The sequence below is a fragment of the Nerophis ophidion genome, linkage group LG08, assembly GCF_033978795.1.
Source record: "Nerophis ophidion isolate RoL-2023_Sa linkage group LG08, RoL_Noph_v1.0, whole genome shotgun sequence".
NCBI classification, from domain to species: domain Eukaryota; kingdom Metazoa; phylum Chordata; class Actinopteri; order Syngnathiformes; family Syngnathidae; genus Nerophis; species Nerophis ophidion.
In genome coordinates this window covers 77,978,601-78,000,814 of record NC_084618.1, presented here as the reverse complement: position 1 = coordinate 78,000,814, position 22,214 = coordinate 77,978,601, and the positions used below count along the sequence as shown (strand labels likewise).

Below are 22,214 nucleotides of genomic sequence, written 5' to 3'. Positions count from 1 at the left end.
CTTTAGCACCGCCGGTAAATAGCATGTTAGCATCGATTAGCGTAGCATGTTAGCATCGATTAGCTGGCAGTCAACATCAACAAAACTCGCCTTTGTGATTTTGTTGACTATCGTTGCAAATGCATCTGCAGGTTATTGATACATCTCTGTGCAATGTCTGCTTTAGCACCGCCGGTAAATAGCATGTTAGCATCGATTAGCGTAGCATGTTAGCATCGATTAGCTGGCAGTCAACATCAACAAAACTCGCCTTTGTGATTTTGTTGACTATCGTTGCAAATGCATCTGCAGGTTATTGATACATCTCTGTGCAATGTCTGCTTTAGCACCGCCGGTAAATAGCATGTTAGCATCGATTAGCGTAGCATGTTAGCATCGATTAGCTGGCAGTCAACATCAACAAAACTCGCCTTTGTGATTTTGTTGACTATCGTTGCAAATGCATCTGCAGGTTATTGATACATCTCTGTGCAATGTCTGCTTTAGCACCGCCGGTAAATAGCATGTTAGCATCGATTAGCGTAGCATGTTAGCATCGATTAGCTGGCAGTCAACATCAACAAAACTCGCCTTTGTGATTTTGTTGACTATCGTTGCAAATGCATCTGCAGGTTATTGATACATCTCTGTGCAATGTCTGCTTTAGCACCGCCGGTAAATAGCATGTTAGCATCGATTAGCGTAGCATGTTAGCATCGATTAGCTGGCAGTCAACATCAACAAAACTCGCCTTTGTGATTTTGTTGACTATTGTTGCAAATGCATCTGCAGGTTATTGATACATCTCTGTGCAATGTCTGCTTTAGCACCGCCGGTAAATAGCATGTTAGCATCGATTAGCGTAGCATGTTAGCATCGATTAGCTGGCAGTCAACATCAACAAAACTCGCCTTTGTGATTTTGTTGACTATCGTTGCAAATGCATCTGCAGGTTATCCATACATCTCTGTGCCATGTCTGCTTTAGCACCGCCGGTAAATAGCATGTTAGCATCGATTAGCGTAGCATGTTAGCATCGATTAGCTGGCAGTCAACATCAACAAAACTCGCCTTTGTGATTTTGTTGACTATCGTTGCAAATGCATCTGCAGGTTATCCATACATCTCTGTGCCATGTCTGCCTTAGCATCGCCGGTAAAATGTGGAGACACTCCGGCACATTCAATGGGGGTCTGGCGGCAGATTTCTTGCCACTTTCGCATCTTCGGGCCAGTGGTGCAACTTGAATCGCTCCCTGTTAGTGTTGTTACACCCTCCGACAACGCACCGTCGAGGCATGATGTCTCCAAGGTTCCAAAAAATAGTCGAAAAAACGGAAAATAACAGAGCTGAGACCCGGTGTTTGTAATGTGTTGAAAATGAAAATGGCGGCTGTGTTACCTCGGCGACGTCACATTCTGACGTCATCGCCTCCAGCGCGATAAACAGAAAGGCGTTTAATTTGCCAAAATTCACCCATTTAGAGTTCGGAAATCGGTTAAAAAAAATAAATGGTCTTTTTTCTGCACCATCAAGGTATATATTGACGCTTGCATAGGTCTGCTGATAATGTTCCCCTTTAAGCACATTTAGGAGGTTCATTTTTAAAGTGTGCACATTTCTACTATTTCTTTTTGGCACTTTCTTTATGTCGACAAGCCGTCTGTGGTGTAATATGTGCCGCCAGGCTCTGCTGGTTCCCGTTCTGAGACAGACCAGAGACGTTTCACAAGAGGGTGTATCCTGTCATGCAAATACATCCTCTTTCTTATGACAGTTCTCCTCAAACCTGAAGCATGAAAGAAAGAAAGAATGGAAATAGATGTAATCATTTGTACAATACAGTGGCTCCCATAGGCTCCATTGTAATCTCACTTTTGACTGCATTTATTTACTATTTAGAATACATTAAAAATGTTTTGTCTTACATAAGGATTGTGAATGATAGGATATATTCCCAAAAAAGTGCAGTTCACCTTTTTAAACAGCAAAATAATACATTAAAAATATATTAAATATAATAAAATAACACATACTGCCACGGTGGCAGAGGGGTTAGTGCGTCTGCCTCACAATACGAAGGTCCTGCAGTCCTGGGTTCAAATCCAGGCTCGGGATCTTTCTGTGTGGAGTTTGCATGTTCACCCCGTGAATGCGTGGGTTCCCTCCGGGTACTCCGGCTTCCTCCCACTTCCAAAGACATGCACCTGGGGATAGGTTGATTGGCAACACTAAAAAAAAAAATGGTCCCTAGTGTGTGAATGTGAGTGTGAATGTTGTCTTGTCTATCTGTGTTGGCCCTGCGATGAGGTGGCGACTTGTCCAGGGTGTACCCCGCCTTCCGCCCGATTGTAGCTGAGATAGGCGCCAGCGCCCCCCGCCACCCTGAAAGGGAACAAGCGGTAGAAAATGGATGGATGGATGTCTGTAATGATAATGTCAATGAGGGATTTTTAATCACTGCTATGTTGAAATTGTTACTAATATTGATGCTGTTGTTGTCATGTTTGTGTGTCTTCTCAATTGCTCTGTTTATTGCTATTCTGAATATTGCTGTGTCGGGTTTGCATTCAATTAATATGGTATTTTTGTGTATTGTATTGTTGGATTGATTAATAAAAAGAAATAAATAAATAAAATACCATGTACTACTAGGAATGCGGGATATAGACGATATACCATAGAAATGATATAAATTTGGCCGATGATAGACCTTTAAATCGTTATATTGTGACGATGCTTTTAAAGGCCTACTGAAATTAGATTTTTTTATTCAAACGGGGATAGCAGGTCCATTCTATGTGTCATACTTGATCATTTCGCGATATTGCCATATTTTTGCTGAAAGGATTTAGTAGAGAACATCGACGATAAAGTTCGCAACTTTTGGTCGCTAATAAAAAAGCCTTGCCTGTACCGGAAGTAGCAGACGATGTGTGCGTGACGTCACGGGTTGTGGAGCTCCTCACGTCTGAACATTGTTTACAATCATGGCCACTAGCAGTGAGAGCGATTCGGACCGAGAAAGCGACAATTTCCCCATTAATTTGAGCAAGGATGAAAGATTCGCGGATGAGGATAGTGAGAGCGAAGGACTAGGAAAAAAAAAGACAGGGCAGTGGTAGCGATTCAGATGTTATTAGACACATTTAGTAGGATAATTCTGGAAAATCCCTTATCTGCTTATTGTGTAACACGTGTTTTAGTGAGATTATATAGTTGTACCTGAAAGTCGGAGGGGTCTGGCCACGGGTGTTGTGACCGCCAGTGTCTCTGAGGTAAGCCACGTTTCTCGAGGAGGCCGGGCTGAGCTTTTTTTCTCCTCCACGGTGGAAGCATCCCACGTTCGGGGGATGCCGGTCGGAGGAGGCAAGACAGTCCGCAGCTGCCTCTTTGACAGGTGCACGAGGAACAACGTAAGCTCCGCTCATGTCTATGGTAAGAGCCGATTTATTACCACAATTTTCTCACCGAAAGCTGCCGGTTGACATGTGGTAGAGAACTATGTTCGCTTGACCGCTCTGTTCCATGGTAAAGCTTCACCTTCGGGAATGTAAACACGGAAACACCGGCTGTGTTTGTGTTGCTAAAGGCAGCCGCTATTAAAACCGCTTCGCACCTACATCTTTCTTCTTTGAGGTCTCCATTATTAATTAAACAAATTGCAAAAGATTCAGCAACACCGATGTCCAGAATACTGTGTAATTATGCGATTAAAGCAGACCACTTATAGCTGGGATGGGGCTGGAACCAAATGTCTTCTACAATCCGTGACGTCATTATACCGCGACGGTTTCAACAGGATACCTCGTGCAAAATTTAAATTGCAATTTAGTAAACTAAAAAGGTCGTATTGGCATGTGTTGCATTGTTAATATTTCATCATTGATATATAAACTATCAGACAGTGGGGTGGATAGTAGTGGGTTTCAGTAGGCCTTTAAAGTTAAAGGTAAAGTACCACTGTATCACACACACACACTAGGTGTGGTGAAATTATCCTCTGCATTTGACCCATCCCCATGTTCACCCCCTGGGTGAGGGGAGCAGTGAGCAGCAGCGGTGGCCGCGCTTGGTAAAAATTTGGTGATTTAACCCCCAATTCTAACCCTTGATGCTGAGTGCCAAGCAGGGAGGTAATGGGTCCCATTTTTATAGTCTCTGGTATGACTCGGCCGGGGTTCGAACTCACGACCTTCCGATGTCAGGGCGGACACTAAAACCACAGGGCCACTGAGCAGGTCGTAGCGCCACCCTGGAAATTTGACCTTCCTCAACGCACTGTTGCATTCTACCGAGCAGCGAATGTCTCTCCACAGTGCAGAGCCTGTTCTAAGCCAGTAGAGATGCGCGGTTTATCCGCGGAGTCCGCGGATAAACCGCGGGTCGGGCGGGTGACATGACGAAAAAATAGATTTTAATTAGATTCGGGCGGGTGGCGGTTGAACCATCCGGAAATATTTGATATACATGGTTCTGGGATCGGTATCATTTGCCATTCAAAGTGCCATTTAAGACCTGTGTCATTAGGCAAAGAAGACAATAGGAGACGCTATTATTCTCTAGAATGACTGCCGGCAGTCATAATAAGTATTAGGGCGTGTTATGAAGCCATTGGCTTTGTCGCCTACTACAACATGTACGATCTACTTCTCAGTCCAGCATCATGGTGAGTGTGGCTTCCGCAGACACACACACACGACTGCAAGGCATACTGGGTGACACAGAGTACACTAATGGTTGTGATATAAACAATTTTAACACTCCTAGTAATATGCGCCACGCTGTGAAGCCACACAATACAAGATTGACAAACACATTTCGGGAGAACATCCTCCCAGTAACACAACATAAACGCAACACAACAAATAACCAGAATCCTTTTTATCCGTGACACTAGCTGACTACTTTATACACCCCGCTAGCAGCAAACCCCGCCACCCCCCCACCCCCACCCCCCGTGCGTCGGTAAGGTGTGTGTGTGTGTGGGGGGGGGTGTAAAATTCTGGGTATACCCAGAATCCTTTGTGTCTGTAACACTTCCCGAATATATTTTACACCCCCGCGCCCCCCAACCCCGCCCATCTTACCGACGCACGGGGGGGGGGGGGGGGTGGTTGCCGCTAGCGGGGTGTATAAAATAGTCAGGAATTATCATGGATGCAAAGGATTCTGGGTATTTGTTGTGTTGCGTTTATGTTGTGTTACTGTGAGGATGTTCTCCCGAAATGTGTTTGTCAATCTTGTTTGGTGTGGCTTCACAGCGTGGCGCATATTAGTAAGTGTTAAAGTTGTTTATATCACAACCATCAGTGTACTCTGTATCACCCAGTATGCCTTTCAATCTTGTATGTGTGATTGCGGAAGCTGCACACAACATGTTGCCGGACTAATAGTCGGTTAGTACATGTTTTTGAAGGTGTCTAAGGCAATGGCTTCACAGCACGCCCATATTCTTGTCATCAGGATGAACGCTATTGGATAGTCGCGAGAACGTTAGCGGCTCCAATTGTCTTAATTACTCTGTGAAACAGGTTTAAATAGCTCTGTGAGTGGTAAAGGCAGCCGACCTCTGATGTATTTCAGCGGGCGGTTGGCGGGCGGGTACGGTTCTGATGTAATGTTGGTTCGGGTGGATTGCGAGTGGATGACGACTTTGGTGATGCGGTGGCGGACGATATAATTGCCTATCCCGCGCATCTGTATAAGCCAGCAACCGTTGCCTCCATGGTGGCAAATAAACCGTGTTTCCTATAAGTACCATTATCACTGGGGGATGAAAAATAGCTAAACATACTGCACTACACACTGTAGGAAGATGTGCTAACCCCTAACTGTAAGGTAGCACTCTTGACTGTGAACAAAGAGGGGTGGAAGAATGCAAATATCGAAGTAGGTTGAAATGTGTTTGTTTTGTTTAGTTATTTGTCTATGCATGGTGCAATAGTATGTACGCAACATGTATTATTTGTTGCTCTTATTTATTCCTTTGTTTTACATTTATAGCTGTATGTAGAAATAGCACCCCTGAAGTGGCAGCTGTTTGCATCTCCTCTGTACTCCTTTAATGTCTTTTATGTCTTTGATGTTGTTTAATGTTTCCCTCTTGTGTTCATACCATCCAATCCACTTTATTTATATAGCACATTTAAACAACAAAATGTTTCCAAAGTGCTGCACAACAATATTAAAAACAACATTCAAATACTTTCCTGAGCTCCACCGATGACTGAACAAAAACAAAAAATAAAAATAAATACATACCATGTTAGCACCGCTGCCGCCACAGTACTGTACTCTCTCGCAGTCGTTGCATTCGTCTTTTGTTTCTTACGAGGGGGCACAATCTACCAAGTCAAAAAAATATTTTCTCGTTTTTGTTATCGTTTACAAACTTAGGAAGTATGTCCCTGGACACAGGAGGGCTTTAAGAACAAAGACCTAAGGATTTATTTCACAACCAGTAGTAGGAAATAACTTTTAATACTTAATTGATATTGTTAGACGGCTATCTTGTGTTTTTGTCTGATTATAATTGTGATAAAAAATGGAATCCTTTAATGGCATTGAAAAAGTATCGGCATTGGTATGACCAAGACTTACTCCGTTGGATTAATACCCAATTTTGTAGTATCACTTAAAACTAATATAAAGTATCCAAGCAACCAAGAATAAGTCATTATTACGTTTTAACAAAAGTGTAGATAAAACCATGTAACAGCAGAAAGAAACCAGATATTAACAAGTGGATTAATAATACTTCTGACCAAATAATACAAGTGGAAATGAAAAAATGTGTTATGGCATACATCGGCAGCCAAATTAGGAGCCTTTGTAACTAGAGACTGCCGATATTATCGGCCGATAAATGCTTTAAAGTGTAATATCGGAAATTATCGGTATCGGTTTCAAAAAGTAACATTTATGACTTGTTAAAACGCCGCTGTTGGGAGTGGTACACGGACGTAGGGAGAAGTACAGAGTTGTTGCGTCTCTCAGTCATACTTGCCAACCCTCCTGATTTTCCCCAGGAGACTCCCGAATTTCAGTGCCTTAAAACAGTGGTTCTCAAATGGGGATACGTGTACCCCTGGGGGTACTTGAAGGTATGCCAAGGGGTACGTGAGATTTTTCAAAAATATTCTAAAAATAGCAACAATTCAAAAATCCTTTATAAATATATTTATTGAATAATACTTCAACAAAATATGAATGTAAGTTCATAAACTGTGAAAAGAAATGCAACAATGCAATATTCAGTGTTGACAGCTAGATTTCTTGTGGACATGTTCCATAAATATTGATGCTAAAGATTTCTTTTTTTGTGAAGAAATGTTTAGAATTCAGTTCATGAATCCAGATGGATCTCTATTAAAATCCCCAAAGAGAGCACTTTAAGTTGATGATTATGTAGAAATCTTTATTTATAAATTGAATCACTTGTTTATTTTTCAACAAGTTCTTAGTTATTTGTATATCTTTTTTTCCAAATAGTAAGACCACTAGAAATTAGCAATATTTTGAACTGTCATACAATTTAATAAATCAGAAACTGATGACATAGTGCTGTATTTTACTTAAATGCTTTGCTCTGATTAGGGGGTACTTGAATTAAAACAATTTTCACAGGGCGTACATCACTGAAAAAAGGTTGCGAACCACTGCCTTAAAATACTGAACAGATTTTTACCTTATCCCAATAAACATCTGTTCAGTATTTTGACATAAAAGTGTTTGATTGTGAGGCATTAAAAGCCACAAGATGCAACGGGTCCATCAGACCCACAAACGCTAGCTGAGTAACAACAATATGAACGTTGCACGGAAAAATTTCTCTGCCTTCTTTTCTGTTTCTGCACCTGCGGTTCCCACACAAGGTTGTAACATTGTTTGCCAACACTGTCTGCTCTCATTTTCTCGCACATTTGACCCTTTGATGTTCTGTGTACCTACACTCTCTCCTCCTCCTGTCTAGGCCTGCTGTGTGTGTGTGTTGTGTGTGGTACACACACTTCTATTAGCCCCAGGTCCAGTGGACTTGGACATCTTATATGTAATAGAAATGCGTGGGGGGGGGTGTATGGTGTGTGGTCATTTAATGTATTCTGATATTCACAGAAAATGAGCCAAAGTCAGTGAGTCTCAGTTTGAAAAATTAATTAATTGTATCATTTTTCTTTCAATAAAAAATGAAAACGGGTGCCTCAGACCTGAACACCAAACAAGGGTTAAGTAATATAGACATTTATTAGAGCTGCCTATGTATTTTATGGAGGTATATATAGTTAATCGTAGAACTGGCATCAAATGTTATGAAAAAAGTAGCGATTTTGATTTAAAAAAATAATCGATTCTGAATCGAATCGTCTGGTGCCCGAAGCTTCACAGCCATACTAATCACCACACAGTCGTTCTATTAATGTGCTAAGCAAATTTGCCTCTTTGCACCCACACTAGCCGCCCACTCAAGCTGTGAACCAACAGGACCTACTGCAAAGTGTCCAACTCTGGTGTGTAGTAGGGATTTTATGATTGTGGAGAACCACTCGTATTGATTCATAGTCCTTACTAAGTGTGCTGCAAGTGTCTTCATTTGGAAGGAAGGAAGGAAGTAAGGAACAGGTGTGGCAGCTTTTAGTTTTTTTTCTCTTTTGTACTTGCTTGATCGTGTAGTGCAGGGGTCGGGAACCTTTTTGGCTGAGAGAGCCAAGAAGCCAAATATTTTCAAATGTATTTATGTAAGAGCCACATAATATATTTTTTAGCACTGAACACAACTAAAAGTGTGCATTTTTAATTAAGACCAACATTTCTAGAGTACAATAGGTCTCTTATTCTTTGTAATAACGTTGTTATTCTGAAGCTAACTTAGGAGGGGGCGTGGCCTGCGGGTCTGCAGCGAAGCGGCGTTGTAAGCTTTCTACTCACATAGGTCCGCTGAAAGAAGTTTTTAATCCCACAATTTGCAATACAGGTCAGTAGCCACTTTTCAGTCGCTCAGTTTTGTCTTACACAGTTCTCTTGACTTCTCCGTCTCTCCAGTCTGAACTCGACTGCTGCACCCGGCCGCTCACTTTTAAGGACAACGGATGATTAGTCTAACACGCACCACCTGCGCCAACTAATCATCTGACAGCTGTGTCTCTCAGCCAGCACATGCCACGCCCCCGTCTGAGGGTGGACTGTCTCGCTGACTTCCACTCTTAACAGTGCGCCAATCACAATCCTCCTCCACAGGTGTGTTGCCAAGACCGGCCTCGAAATCAGCGACAGGTGTGTAAATGGCCCACCTGGGCCTTGTTGAAGAACCCCAAAGAGGGCTAGCCCTACACTAACCAATAATAAATACATTATTTCTTACCTTTTAAGGCAACTTCTTGAACAGGTGCGGTAGAAAAAAGGATGGATGGATTCAAATGCATGAGCATTTTTTATATTTTGAACGTTATTTTTAACTGTGATTTCAAGTGGAATTATTCATTACTTATTGTGTTAAGCAGTGTCAGCTCAGATTTATCCGAGAGCCAGATGCAGTCATCAAAAGAGCCACATCTGGCTCTAGAGCCATAGGTTCCCTACCCCTGGTGTAGTGTCAGAGTGTTGAAATCATCCGTCCAGATGTTTAAGTGAAACGGGACCCTGCAGGATGAATTGATCCAAGCTTAAAGTGGGAGTATTTGCCCAGCTGTAAGCCTGTTTGCCTCCAACACGGCACGGACTCACCGCTAATGAATGGAGTAATTAGAGCGTCGTAGCAAATTAGGCTTCCTCACGTCATGTTGTCTATTGTCCACCCCTTCCCCCCATCCCCCTCTTCCTGGCCGGTGGTCTTGATTAGGGATGTCCGATAATATCGGACTGCCGATTTTATCGACCGATAAATGCTTTAAAATGTAATATTGGAAATGATCGGTATCGGTTTCAGAAAGTACAATTTCTGACTGTTCAAAACGCCGCTGTGTACACGGACGTAGGGAGAAGTACAAAGCGCCATTAAAGGCCTACTGAAATGAGATTTTCTTATTTAAACGGGGATAGCAGGTCCAACATAATGAAGAAATAACAAAAAAAAAAAACTTTCTTCTTGGGTTCGGCGATATGGATTAAAACCTCAGTGAGTCATGGTTTGATGACCAGTGTTGCAAGCATTTAGATTATTTGTGTCGTAAGTAGTATTGTGATGTGTTGTTTATGTTTTAAAGGCCTACTGAAATGAGATTTTCTTATTTAAACGGGGACAGCAGGTCCATTCTATGTGTCATACTTGATCATTTCGCGATATTGCCATATTTTTGCTGAAAGGATTTAGTAGAGAACATCGACGATAAAGTTCGCAACTTTAGGTCGCTAATAAAAAAGCCTTGCCTTCACCGGAAGTAGCAGACGATGTGCGCGTGACGTCACGGGTTGTAGGGCTCCTCACATCCTCACATTGTTTACAATCATATCCAGCAGCAGCTAGAGCTATTCGGACCGAGAAATCGACAATTTCCCCATTAATTTGAGCGAGGATGAAAGATTCGTGGATGAGGAAATTCAGAGTGAAGACATAGAAAATAAATAAAAAATAGCCGAGGGCAGTGAAAGCAATTAAGATGTTTTTAGACACATTTACTAGGATAATTCTGGAGAATCCCTTATCTGCTATTGTGTTGCTAGTGTTTTAGTGAGTTAAATAGTACCTTAAAGTCGGAAGGGTTGACGCCAGAGTCTCTTTATTAAGTCACGAAGCTGCAGCAGGACAGAAGCTCCGCTGATATCCGGTAAGAGCAGACTCATTACCACAATTACTCACAGAAAACTGCCGATCCATGTTCGCTTGACCGCTCTGATCCATAGTAAAGCTTCACCTCCGGGAATTTTAAACAAGGAAACACCGTGTGTTTGTGTGGTTAAAGGCTGAAGCTTCCCACCTCCACCTTTCTACTTTGACTTCTCCATTATTAATTGAACAAATTGCAAAAGATTCAGCAACACAGGAATCCAAAATACTGTGTAATTGCACGATGAAAAGAGACGACTTTTAGCCGTAAGTGGTGCTGCGCTAATATGTCCCCTCCAACCAATAACGTCACAAACACGCGTCATCATTTTCACCAGGAAACTCAGCGGGAAATTTAAAATGGTAATTTAGTAAACTTAACCGGCCGTATTGGCATGTGTTGCAATGTTAATATTTAATCATTGATATATAAACTATCAAACTGCGTGGTCGGTAGTAGTGGGTTTCAGTAGGCCTTTAAGAGTGTCACAACATTGCTGTTTACGGCAGACGAACTGCTTTACCGTAGACGAAAACGTGACTGCTGTTGTTGTGTGTTGTGACTGCGCTGGGAGGACGTTAATGAAACTGCCTAACAATAAACCCACATAAGAAAGCAAGAACTCTCCCTCGATCATTCTACAGTTATAACGTCATTGGGCAGACATGCTGTTTATATTGTAGCAAAGCAGACGTGAAAACAGGCTGTCCTCACTCAGGTCCGCATGGAGCTGGAGGGGGGTGGCCTCCAGCTCCGCCTGAATTTCAGGAGATTTTCGGGAGAAAATTTGTCCCGGGAGGTTTTTGCGAGAGGCGCTGAATTTCGGGAGGGTTGGCAAGTATGCTTTTACACACACGAGTGAAGGCAAGGCATACTTTATACAGGGACGGCGTGGCGCAGTGGGAGAGTGGCCGTGCGCAACCCGAGCGTCCCTGGTTCAATTCCCACCTAATACCAACCTCGTCACGTCCGTTGTGTCCTGAGCAAGACACTTCACCCTTGCTCCTGATGGGTGCTGGTTGGCGCCTTGCATGGCAGCTCCCTCCATCAGTGTGTGAATGTGGAAGTAGTGTCAAAGCGCTTTGAGTACCGTGAAGGTAGAAAAGCGCTATGCAAGTACAATCCATTTATCATTTATCATACTTGATCAACAGCCATACAGGTCACACTAAGGGTGGCCGTATAAACAACTTTAACACTGTTACAAATATGCGCCACACTGTGAACCCGCACCGAACAAGAACGACAAACATATTTCGGGAGAACATCCGCATCGTAACACAACATAAACACGAAAGAACGAATACCCAGAACTTGGGCTGGGCGATATGGCCTATTTTTTAATATCTTGATATTATTAGGCCATGTCACGATACACGATATACATCTCGATATTTTGCCTTGGCCTTGAATGAACACTTGATGCAAATAATCACAGCAGTATGATGATTCTATGTGTCTACATTAAAACATTCTTTTTCATACTGCATTAAATAATGCTCATTTTAAACTTTCATGCAGAGAAGGAAATCACAACTAAGTTTAACCGACCAAAACTGTATTTATTAAACAATTATTAAGCAGCGGCACAAACATTCATGTCATTTCCAGAACAGAAAGTGCAAGATTGTCAAAGACATTTTAAGTGTCAAATAAAAATGAGCTGCATAATAGGAAATCAAATAGTGTTCGTCCTTCGCTATTTGGTAGGTTTCCATCCATCCATCCATCTTCTTCCGCTTATCCGAGGTCGGGTCGCGGGGGCAGCAGCCTAAGCAGGGAAACCCTGACTTCCCTCTCCCCAGCCACTTCGTCCAGCTCTTCCCGGGGGATCCCGAGGCGTTCCCAGGCCAGCCGGGAGACATAGTCTTCCCAACGTGTCCTGGGTCTTCCCCGTGGCCTCCTACCGGTTGGACGTGCCCTAAACACCTCCCTAGGGAGGCGTTCGGGTGGCATCCTGACCAGATGCCCGAACCACCTCGATGTGAAGGAGCAGCGGCTTTACGGATGGCAGAGCTTCTCACCCTATCTCTAAGGGAGAGACCCAAACTCATTTGGGCCGCTTGTACCCGTGATCTTATCCTTTCGGTCATGACCCAAAGCTCATGACCATAGGTGAGGATGGGAACGTAGATCGACCGGTAAATTGAGAGCTTTGCCTTCCGGCTCAGCTCCTTCTTCACCACAACGGATCAGTACAACGTCCGCATTACTGAAGACATTTTGGTAGGTTACTACGGACGTTCTGAAATTCTGTTGTAAATGTTTTCCTCGGCATTTTGATGGTGTGGGCGTGTGGTACCGAACGGAAATGTTGACATGCGGAGTTTCAAGCACTCTTCGTTCTCTAGCAGGTGACTTTTCAAATGATGCTACATATTAGCAGTAATGCTACTTTTTATAGCAACGCTGTCGGCCCACACTTGACAAATTACGGTTGTCTGTTCGACATATTCCCGCTTGAAGCCAAACCACCGCCAGACGATGGACCCCCTGCTGTTTTTCTTGGGAATTAATTTTTCCTTCATTTCCACCTTCTCTCTCTCTCTTGTATCACCACTCGCATGGCTCCGCTAGCATCACAGCTAATGCTCTTACATCTCTGCTCCACGAGGGCGTACACGTATGTGACGTATGTAAGAAGGTCCGCTTGTCTGTGAGAAGGAGAGACAGGAAAGAGCGGGAAGAGCCTGTAGTGTAATGCCCGCAGCTAAAAGCAACTGCGTGAGAACGTATACTTGAATATCACGATATAGTCATTTTCTATATCACATCTTGCAGCACTAACTCTTCCGGGATGCTGCAATATACACCCCTTGCCACTCCCAGGAATTGATTAACGTGGACCCCGACTTAAACAAGTTGAAAAACTTATTCGGGTGTTACCATTAAGTGGTCAATTGTACGGAATATGTACTGAACTGTGCAATCTACTAATAAAAGTTTCAATCAATCAATCAATAAAACCCCCCACCCCCTCCAACACCAACCCCGTCCACCTCAACCTCCTCATGCTGTCTTAGGGAGAGCATGTCCCAAATTCCAAGCTGCTGTTTTGAGGCATGTTAAAAAAAATAATGCACTTTGTGGCTTCAATAATAAATATGGCAGTGCCATGTTGGCATTTTTTTCCATAACTTGAGTTTGATTTATTTTAGAAAACCTTTGTTACATTGTTTAATGCATCCAACAAAATTACCGTATTTCCTTGAATTGCCGCAGGGCATTTAGTATGCGCCTGCCTTGGATTACTGCCGGGTCAAACTCGCTTCCCAAAATAATTAGCGCATGCTTAGTATTATCAATCAATCAATGTTTACTTATATAGCCCTAAATCACTAGTGTCTCAAAGGGCTGCACAAACCACCACGACATCCTCGGTAGGCCCACATAAGGGCAAGGAAAACTCACACCCAGTGGGACGTCTGTGACAATGATGACTATGAGAACCTTGGAGAGGAGGAAAGCAATGGATGTCGAGCGGGTCTAACATGATACTGTGAAAGTTCAATCCATAATGGATCCAACACAGTCGCGAGAGTCCAGTCCAAAGCGGATCCAACACAGCAGCGAGAGTCCCGTTCACAGCGGAGCCAGCAGGAAACCATCCCAAGCGGAGGCGGATCAGCAGCGCAGAGATGTCCCCAGCCGATACACAGGCCAGCAGTACATGGCCACCGGATCGGACCGGACCCCCTCCACAAGGGAGAGTGGGACATAGGAGAAAAAGAAAAGAAACGGCAGATCAACTGGTCTAAAAAGGGAGTCTATTTAAAGGCTAGAGTATACAAATGAGTTTTAAGGTGAGACTTAAATGATTCTACTGAGGTGGCATCTCGAACTGTTACCGGGAGGGCATTCCAGAGTACTGGAGCCGAAATGAAAACGCTCTATAGCCCGCCGGGTCAAACTTGTGATGTCACGAGTGACACTTCCCCTGTCATCATTTTCAAAATGGAGGAGGCTGACTTCAATACCGATAACTTCAAATCGCATAAGGGGAAGAAGATTAAGAGCTATTCAGTAGGATTTAAGGTCCAAGCTTACATCACACTCAAATTTTTACTGCAGACTATTTGTAAGAACTGGAGTGGGAATAGGTTTTAAAATAATTAGCGCATGCTTACTTTTACCGCATGCCTTTGGTAAGCGCAGGAGTGGGAAGAGGTTTTAAATTATTTAGCGCCCCGGCGTCAATTCAAGGAAACACGGTAGGCATAATAATGTGTTAATTCCACGACTGTATACAGTGTTTCCCACAGGTCAGGCATCTATTTATGGTGGTGTGGTTTGAGCGATGGGGGGAGGGGGATGGGGGCGAGAGGCAAGAAGAACGCGTAGTTGGAATATAATTACAACACTTTATGTACATATTTATATCATATTTACATATTTGTATAATATGTAACTACAAGCTCCATTCACAGACAGAGTCCCATTGCTTTTGATGCCACCTCAGTAGAAGCATTTAAGTCTCACCTTAAAACTCATTTGTATACTCTAGCCTTTAAATAGACTCCCTTTTTAGACCAGTTGATCTGCCGCTTCTTTTCTTTTTCTCCTATGTCCCACTCTCCCTTGTGGAGGGGGTCCGGTCCGATCCGGTGGCCACGTACTGCTCGCCTGTGTATCGGCTGGGGACATCTCTGCGCTGCTGATCCGCCTCCGCTTGGGATGGTTTCCTGCTGGCTCCGCTGTGAACGGGACTCTCGCTGCTGTGTTGGATCCGCTTTGGATTGGACTCTCGCGACTGTGTTGGATCCATTGTGGATTGAACTTTCACAGTATCATGTTAGACCCGCTCGACATCCATTGCTTTCCTCCTCTCCAAGGTTCTCATAGTCATCATTGTCACTGACGTCCCACTGGGTGTGAGTTTTCCTTGCCCTTTTGTGGGTTCTTCCGAGGATGTTGTAGTGGTTTGTGCAGCTCTTTGAGACACTCGTGATTTAGGGCTATATAAGTAAACATTGATTGATTGATTGATTATGAGCGGCCGAGCGAGTCAAAAGCCGAAAACTTTTTTTAAAAACAAAAAATAAATATATATATATATATATATATATATATATATATACTTTATATATACATATATACAGTGAATATACCATGAATTGATTAACGTGGACCCCGACTTAAACATGTTGAAAAACTTACCATTTAGTGGTCAATTGTACGGAATATGTACTGTACTGTGCAATCTACTAACAAAAGTATCAATCAATCTATACATATATATAAATGTTTTTTTTTATTTTTATTTGTGGCGGCCGTAATTCTACAAATAAATGAATGTGTGGGAAACCCTGGTATATATCGGTATCGGTTCATATCAGAATCGGTAATTAATAGTTGGACAATATCGGATATCGGCAAAAAAGCCATTATCGGACATCTCTAGTCTTGATTGGTTTGAGGCTTGAAATTGAAGTTGTTTGGAGAGGCCTTGTTAAAAAGGGTTCTGCCATGTGTGGGAGGCATCGTGTCGCCATTGGACGGACCGCAGCGGGGAGGATGAGTAAGCCTCTCCGGGTCTGCCCCCGCATCCTTTTCACACATTCAGCACACACTCGCCGGCGCATGCACACCGCTGCAACACCTGCACCAATACCGAAAAAAACAACCGCTGTGCCGCCTCTTCCTCCTCCTCTTGCTGAGGAATCTGTCCTCCCTCAAAAGGACGCGTCCACTGACGGGGCTTTTTGAGGACAAGACCGCCCGCCTCCTGCTGTAGTTTAATGAGCAGACTCATCACAGAGATGCCAGCAGCAAGGATGTCCGACTGAGACCCTTTTTGCCTCCTTTTTTTTTTCGAAGCCACCTACTTATTCCAAAGAGGTTCTGGGATAATGGAGTCTGGAGCCGAGTGTTAGGTACAATCCTGATACTTTACAACCCTTCTCTTGTGCTAAGTACTAACACTGTCGGTTTTGTGAGAAAAACCGAACCGCTCTGATGAAACGTATTATGTCCGTCATGGCATGTGATGCTTGGGGATGTTTCTTTGGCTCCAGGGAAGCAGTGACCCGGCATTTTCGGGCTCAACAGAATCACCGCAAAATTGCGTTGCAGGCGGTCGCGAGCGGAATGTTCGCAGTCAGGCTGCCTTGAAATCCTGGTCGGGGTAAAAATTGCCGTCTTGAAATGAAATAAATTACAGGCAGTTGCTTTTAAAAATAGAACCGTCAGCCCTTTTTTTAGCAGCTTGTCATTGAGCTGTCACGAAAGCAGGCGGAAGCGCCGCCCCGTGATTTATGCCAGTTGCAGAGTCGAGTTGTTATTGTGGCCGCGTGCAAAAAAAAAAAAATATTTTGTACCACTTCGACCACATGGGTAACAATGTGCCAAAAAGAAGGAAGCGCTGAGCTCATTTCCGTCCTTGTTCAAGCGCAGGAACTGGCAATGTCCGGTGGCACGCGTGCACAACCAACTTAGGGGGGGGGAAGTTGCAGCAACTATACGACCGAGCACTTCCTGTCAAGGTGCACGCGACACTCCATCAGCAAGGCGCTGGCTTGTCATTTTCAGGACTTTGTTGACGCATAATTAAAGGCCTACTGAAATGAGATTTTCGGGGATAGCAGGTCCATTCTATGTGTCATACTTGATCATTTTGCGATATTGCCATGTTTTTGCTGAAAGGATTTAGTAGAGAACATCCACGATAAAGTTCGCAACTTTTGGTGCTGATAAAAAAGCCTTGCAGACGATGACGTCACAAGTGTGAGGGCTCCTCACGTCCTCACATTGTTTATAATGCGAGCCTCCAGCAGCAAGAGCTATTCGGACCGAGAAAACGACAATTTCCCCATTAATTTGAGCGAGGATGAAAGATTCATAGATGATGATATTGATAGCGAAGGACTACAATTGCATTGGGACGGATTCAGATGTTTTTAGACACATTTACTGGGATATTTCTGGGAAATCCCTTATCTTTCTATTGTGTTGCTAGTGTGTTAGTGAGATTAAATAGTACCTGATAGTCGGAGGGGTGTGTCCACGGGAGTCTTGAGGCCAGTCTCTGAGGGAAAGTCGACGTCAGCTGCATGGACGGCACAAGCTCAGCTGATCTCCGGTAAGAGGCGACTTTTTACCACAATTTTCTCACCGAAACCTGCCGGTTGACATGTAGTCGTGATCCATGTTCGCTTGACCACTCTGATCCATAGTAAAGCTTCACCTCCGGGAATTTTAAACAAGGAATCACCGTGTGTTTGTGTGGCTAAAGGCTAAAGCTTCCCAACTCCATCTTTGTACTTTGACTTCTCCATTATTAATTGAACAAATTGCAAAAGATTCAGCAACACAGATGTCCAGAATACTGTTTAATTGCGCGATGAAACGAGACGACTTTTAGCCGCAAATGGTGCTGCGCTAATATGTCATCATTCCGCGACGTTGTCAACAAGAAACTCCGCGGGGAATTTAAAATTGCAATTTAGTAAACTAAAAAGGCCGTATTGGCATGTGTTGCAATGTTAATATTTCATCAGTGATATATAAACTATCAGACTGCGTGGTGGGTAGTAGTGGCTTTCAGTAGGCCTTTAAAGGTGCTGTTTGCATATAATAAACAAAAACACTAGCTTATGTTGCCATTGGTTGAACAAAACACCTTTGTTTTAAAATTGTCTAATTTTATGCAAGAAATAATCAAATCAATCAATGTTTATTTATATAGCCCTAAAACACAAGTGTCTCAAAGGTCTGCACAAGCCAAAACGGCATTCGTGGTACAGAGCCCACATAAGGGCAAGGAAAAACTCACCCCAGTGGGACGTCGGTGACAGTGACTATGAGAAACCTTGGAGAGGACCTCATATGTGGGCAACCCCTCCCCCCAGGGGAAAATAAATTTACCGGCCCTCCAAAAAATTATTGGTGTTTACTGTCCCGTCCACACGTACATGGAAAGAGCGCGTGCATACAAAACAGTCCAACTAGGGCTGGGCGATACGGCCTTTTTTTAATATCTCGATTACTTTAGGCCATGTCACGATACACGATATACATCTTGATATTTTGCCTTAGCCTTGAATGAACACTTGATGCATATAATCACAGCAGTATGATGATTCTATGTGTCTACATTAAAACATTCTTCTTCATACTACATTAATATATGCTACTTTTAAACTTTCATGCAGAGAGGGAAATCACAAGTAAGTCAATTGACCAAAACTGTATTTATTAAACAGTTATTAAGCAAAACATTCATGTCATTTCAAAACAGAAAGTGCAAGTTAGTCAGAGACATTTTTTAAAACAAGCTATGAGTGCACTTTTGTGCATGATGTCACTAAGATGACATATCAAAACAACACTAAATTAAAGTGCACTTTTTGACCCGAACGCCACTACAATAGTTTAAAACAAATAAAGTGCACTTTTGTGCATGATGTCACTAAGATGGCATATCAAAACAACACTAAATTAAAGTGTACTTTTTATACAGAATGCCACTACAATAGTTTAAAACAAATAAAGTGCACTTTAGTGCATGATGTCACTAAGATGACATATCAAAACAACACTAAATTAAAGTGCACTTTTTGACCCGAACGCCACTACAATAGTTTAAAACTAATAAAGTGCACTTTTGTGCATGATGTCACTAAGATGACATATCAAAACAACACTAGATTAAAGTGTACTTTTTATACAGAATGCCACTACAATAGTTTAAAACAAATAAAGTGCACTTTAGTGCATGATGTCACTAAGATGACATATCAAAACAACACTAAATTAAAGTGCACTTTTTGACCCGAACGCCACTACAACAGTTTAAAACAAATAAAGTGCACTTTTGTGCATGATGTCACTAAGATGACATATCAAAACAACACTAAATTAAAGTGTACTTTTTATTCAGAATGCCACTACAACAGTTTAAAACAAATAAAGTGCACTTTTGTGCATGATGTCACTACGATGACATATCAAAACAACACTAAATTAAAGTGCACTTTTTGACCCGAACGCCACTACAATAGTTTAAAACAAATAAAGTGCACTTTTGTGCATGATGTCACTAAGATGACATATCAAAACAACACTAAATTAAAGTGCACTTTTTGACCCGAACGCCACTACAACAGTTTAAAACAAATAAAGTGCACTTTTGTGCATGATGTCACTAAGATGACATATCAAAACAACACTAGATTAAAGTGTACTTTTTATACAGAATGCCACTACAACAGTTTAAAACAAATAAAGTGCACTTTTGTGCATGATGTCACACAAGATATTTCAATAACTGTCAAATAAAAATGAGCTGCATAATATGAAATCAAATCGCTATGTGGTGGGTTACTGCGGACTTTATCTCCTTATGTTGTTCACTATTTTTTTCATACGGTGTTGATGTGGAAATGGTTGCCTCGGCATTTTTTTAGTGTGGCACCGAATGAAGATGTTGACATGCGGAGTAAACACTCTTCATTCTCTAGCAGGTGACTTTTCAAATGATGCTACATATTAGCAGTAATGCTCCTTTTTGTAGCAATGCTTTTGCCCCGCACTTGACAAATTCTGGTTGTCTGTTCGACATATTCCAGTTGTAGCCAAACCATCGCCAGACGATGGACCCCCTGCTGTTTTTCATTTGTTACCAGATTGGGACCTTCTTTCTCTCGTATTACCACTCGCATCACAGCAAACGTTACCCATGCCACTACCTCTCTGCTCCGCGAGGGCGTATACGCATGTGACGTATGTAAGAAGGTGCGCTTGTTTTATGTCGGTGAGAAGGAGAGACAAGAAAGAGCGGTAAGAGCCTGTAGTGTAATGCCAGCAGCTAAAAGCAACTGCGTGAGAACGTATACTCGAATATCACGATATAGTTATTTTCTATATCGCACAGAGATAAACACGTGATATATCGAGTATATCGATGTATCGCCCAGCTCTAAGTCCAACAGAAGCAACGAACAAGTTATAGTCATGTTGTTGTTATGATAGAATATACCGTATTTTCCGGACTACACAGCGCACCCAATAAATGTTTTAGTATTTTTTTTCTTCCTTATAGTAGCCGCACCGGACTATAAGCCGCAGATATACAGACTTGGTCAAAAGTTTATATACGCTTGTAAAGAAGATAATGTCATGGATGTCTTGAGTTTCCAATAATTTCTACAACTTTTATTTTTTTGTGATAGAGTGATTGGAGCACATACCAAACTTGTTGGTCACAAAAAACATTCTTGAAGTTTGGTTCTTTTATGAATTTGTTATGGGTCTACTGAAAATGTGAGCAAATGTGCTGGGTCAAAAGTATACATACAGCAATGTTAATATTTGCTTACATGTTCCTTGGCAAGTTTCACTGCAATAAGGCGCTTTTGGTAGCCATCCACAAACTTCTGACAAGCTTCTGGTTGAGTTTTTGACCACTCCGCCTGACACAATTGGTGCAGTTCAGCTAAATGTGTTGGTTTTGGACTTGTTTCTTCAGCATTGTCCACAGGTTTAAGTCAGGACTTTGGGAAGGCCATTCTAAAACCTTAATTCTAGCCTGATTTAGCCATTCTTTGGCCACTTTTGACGTGTGTTTGGGGTGGGCCTGGGCGATATGAATATCCTGGGGCAACCATTCTCCCAATTTCCACCCAGACAACAATTTTGGGGGCGTGCCGGCGCAATCACATAATACCTCCGGCTTTTCACACGCACTAGTGAATGCAACGCATACTTGGTCAACAGCTATACAGGTCGCACTGAGTGTGGCCGTATAAACAACTTTAAGACTGCTACAAATATGCGCCACATTGTGAACCCACACCAAACAAGAATGACACATTTCGGGAGAACATCCGCACATAAAAACAACAGAACAAATACGCAGAACCCATTGCAGCACTAACTCTTCCGGGACGCTACAATATGCATCACCCGCTACCCCCACCTCAACCTCCTCATGCTCTCTCAGGGAGAGCATGTCCCAAATTCCAAGCTGCTGTTTTGAGGCATGTTAAAAAAAATAATGCACTTAGTGACTTTCAATAATAAATATGGCAGCGCCGTGTTGGCATTTTTTTTTTCCATAACTTGAGTTGATTTATTTTGGAAAACCTTGTTACATTGTTTAATGCATCACAACAAAATTAGGCATAATAATGTGTTAATTCCACGACTGTATATATCGGGATCGGTTGATATTGAAATCGGTAATTAAGAGTTGGACAATATCGGAATGTCGGATATCGGCAAAAAAGCCATTATCGGACATTCTCTATTTTTCATTCTCTCAAAATGGGATCGTCATGCCAAAGCACCCGTCTTTTTTCCTCGAACAATAAGAGTATGTACCACACTATCAAAAACTTCGTCTTTAAAAGCCAATTTTACACATTTCCAAATACGGTTATCCTAGAAGGTTTCCTCTTGTTTCTTTTTGTCGGGGGCATTTTCGTGACTTCTGCGGTGCTTTTTTGCAAACTTCCACCTCGGGGGGAGCGTTTT

The 22,214-nt window shown here is 42.5% G+C and overlaps 1 protein-coding gene across 2 annotated transcripts in view; it reads left to right on the top strand.

Moving 5' to 3' along the window:
- pald1a (phosphatase domain containing paladin 1a) overlaps positions 1 to 22,214 on the top strand; it is a 400,383-nt gene that overhangs the window by 16,639 nt on the left and 361,530 nt on the right. Inside the window, exon 1 of one of the 2 annotated variants that reach the window (XM_061909781.1) lies at positions 16,300 to 16,615. The exons of the other annotated variant lie outside the window; for it this stretch is intronic. The gene's annotated coding sequence lies outside the window, so the exon portion shown is untranslated. Of the gene's footprint in view, positions 1 to 16,299; positions 16,616 to 22,214 lie in introns of those variants that run through there. 2 annotated transcript variants of the gene reach the window in all.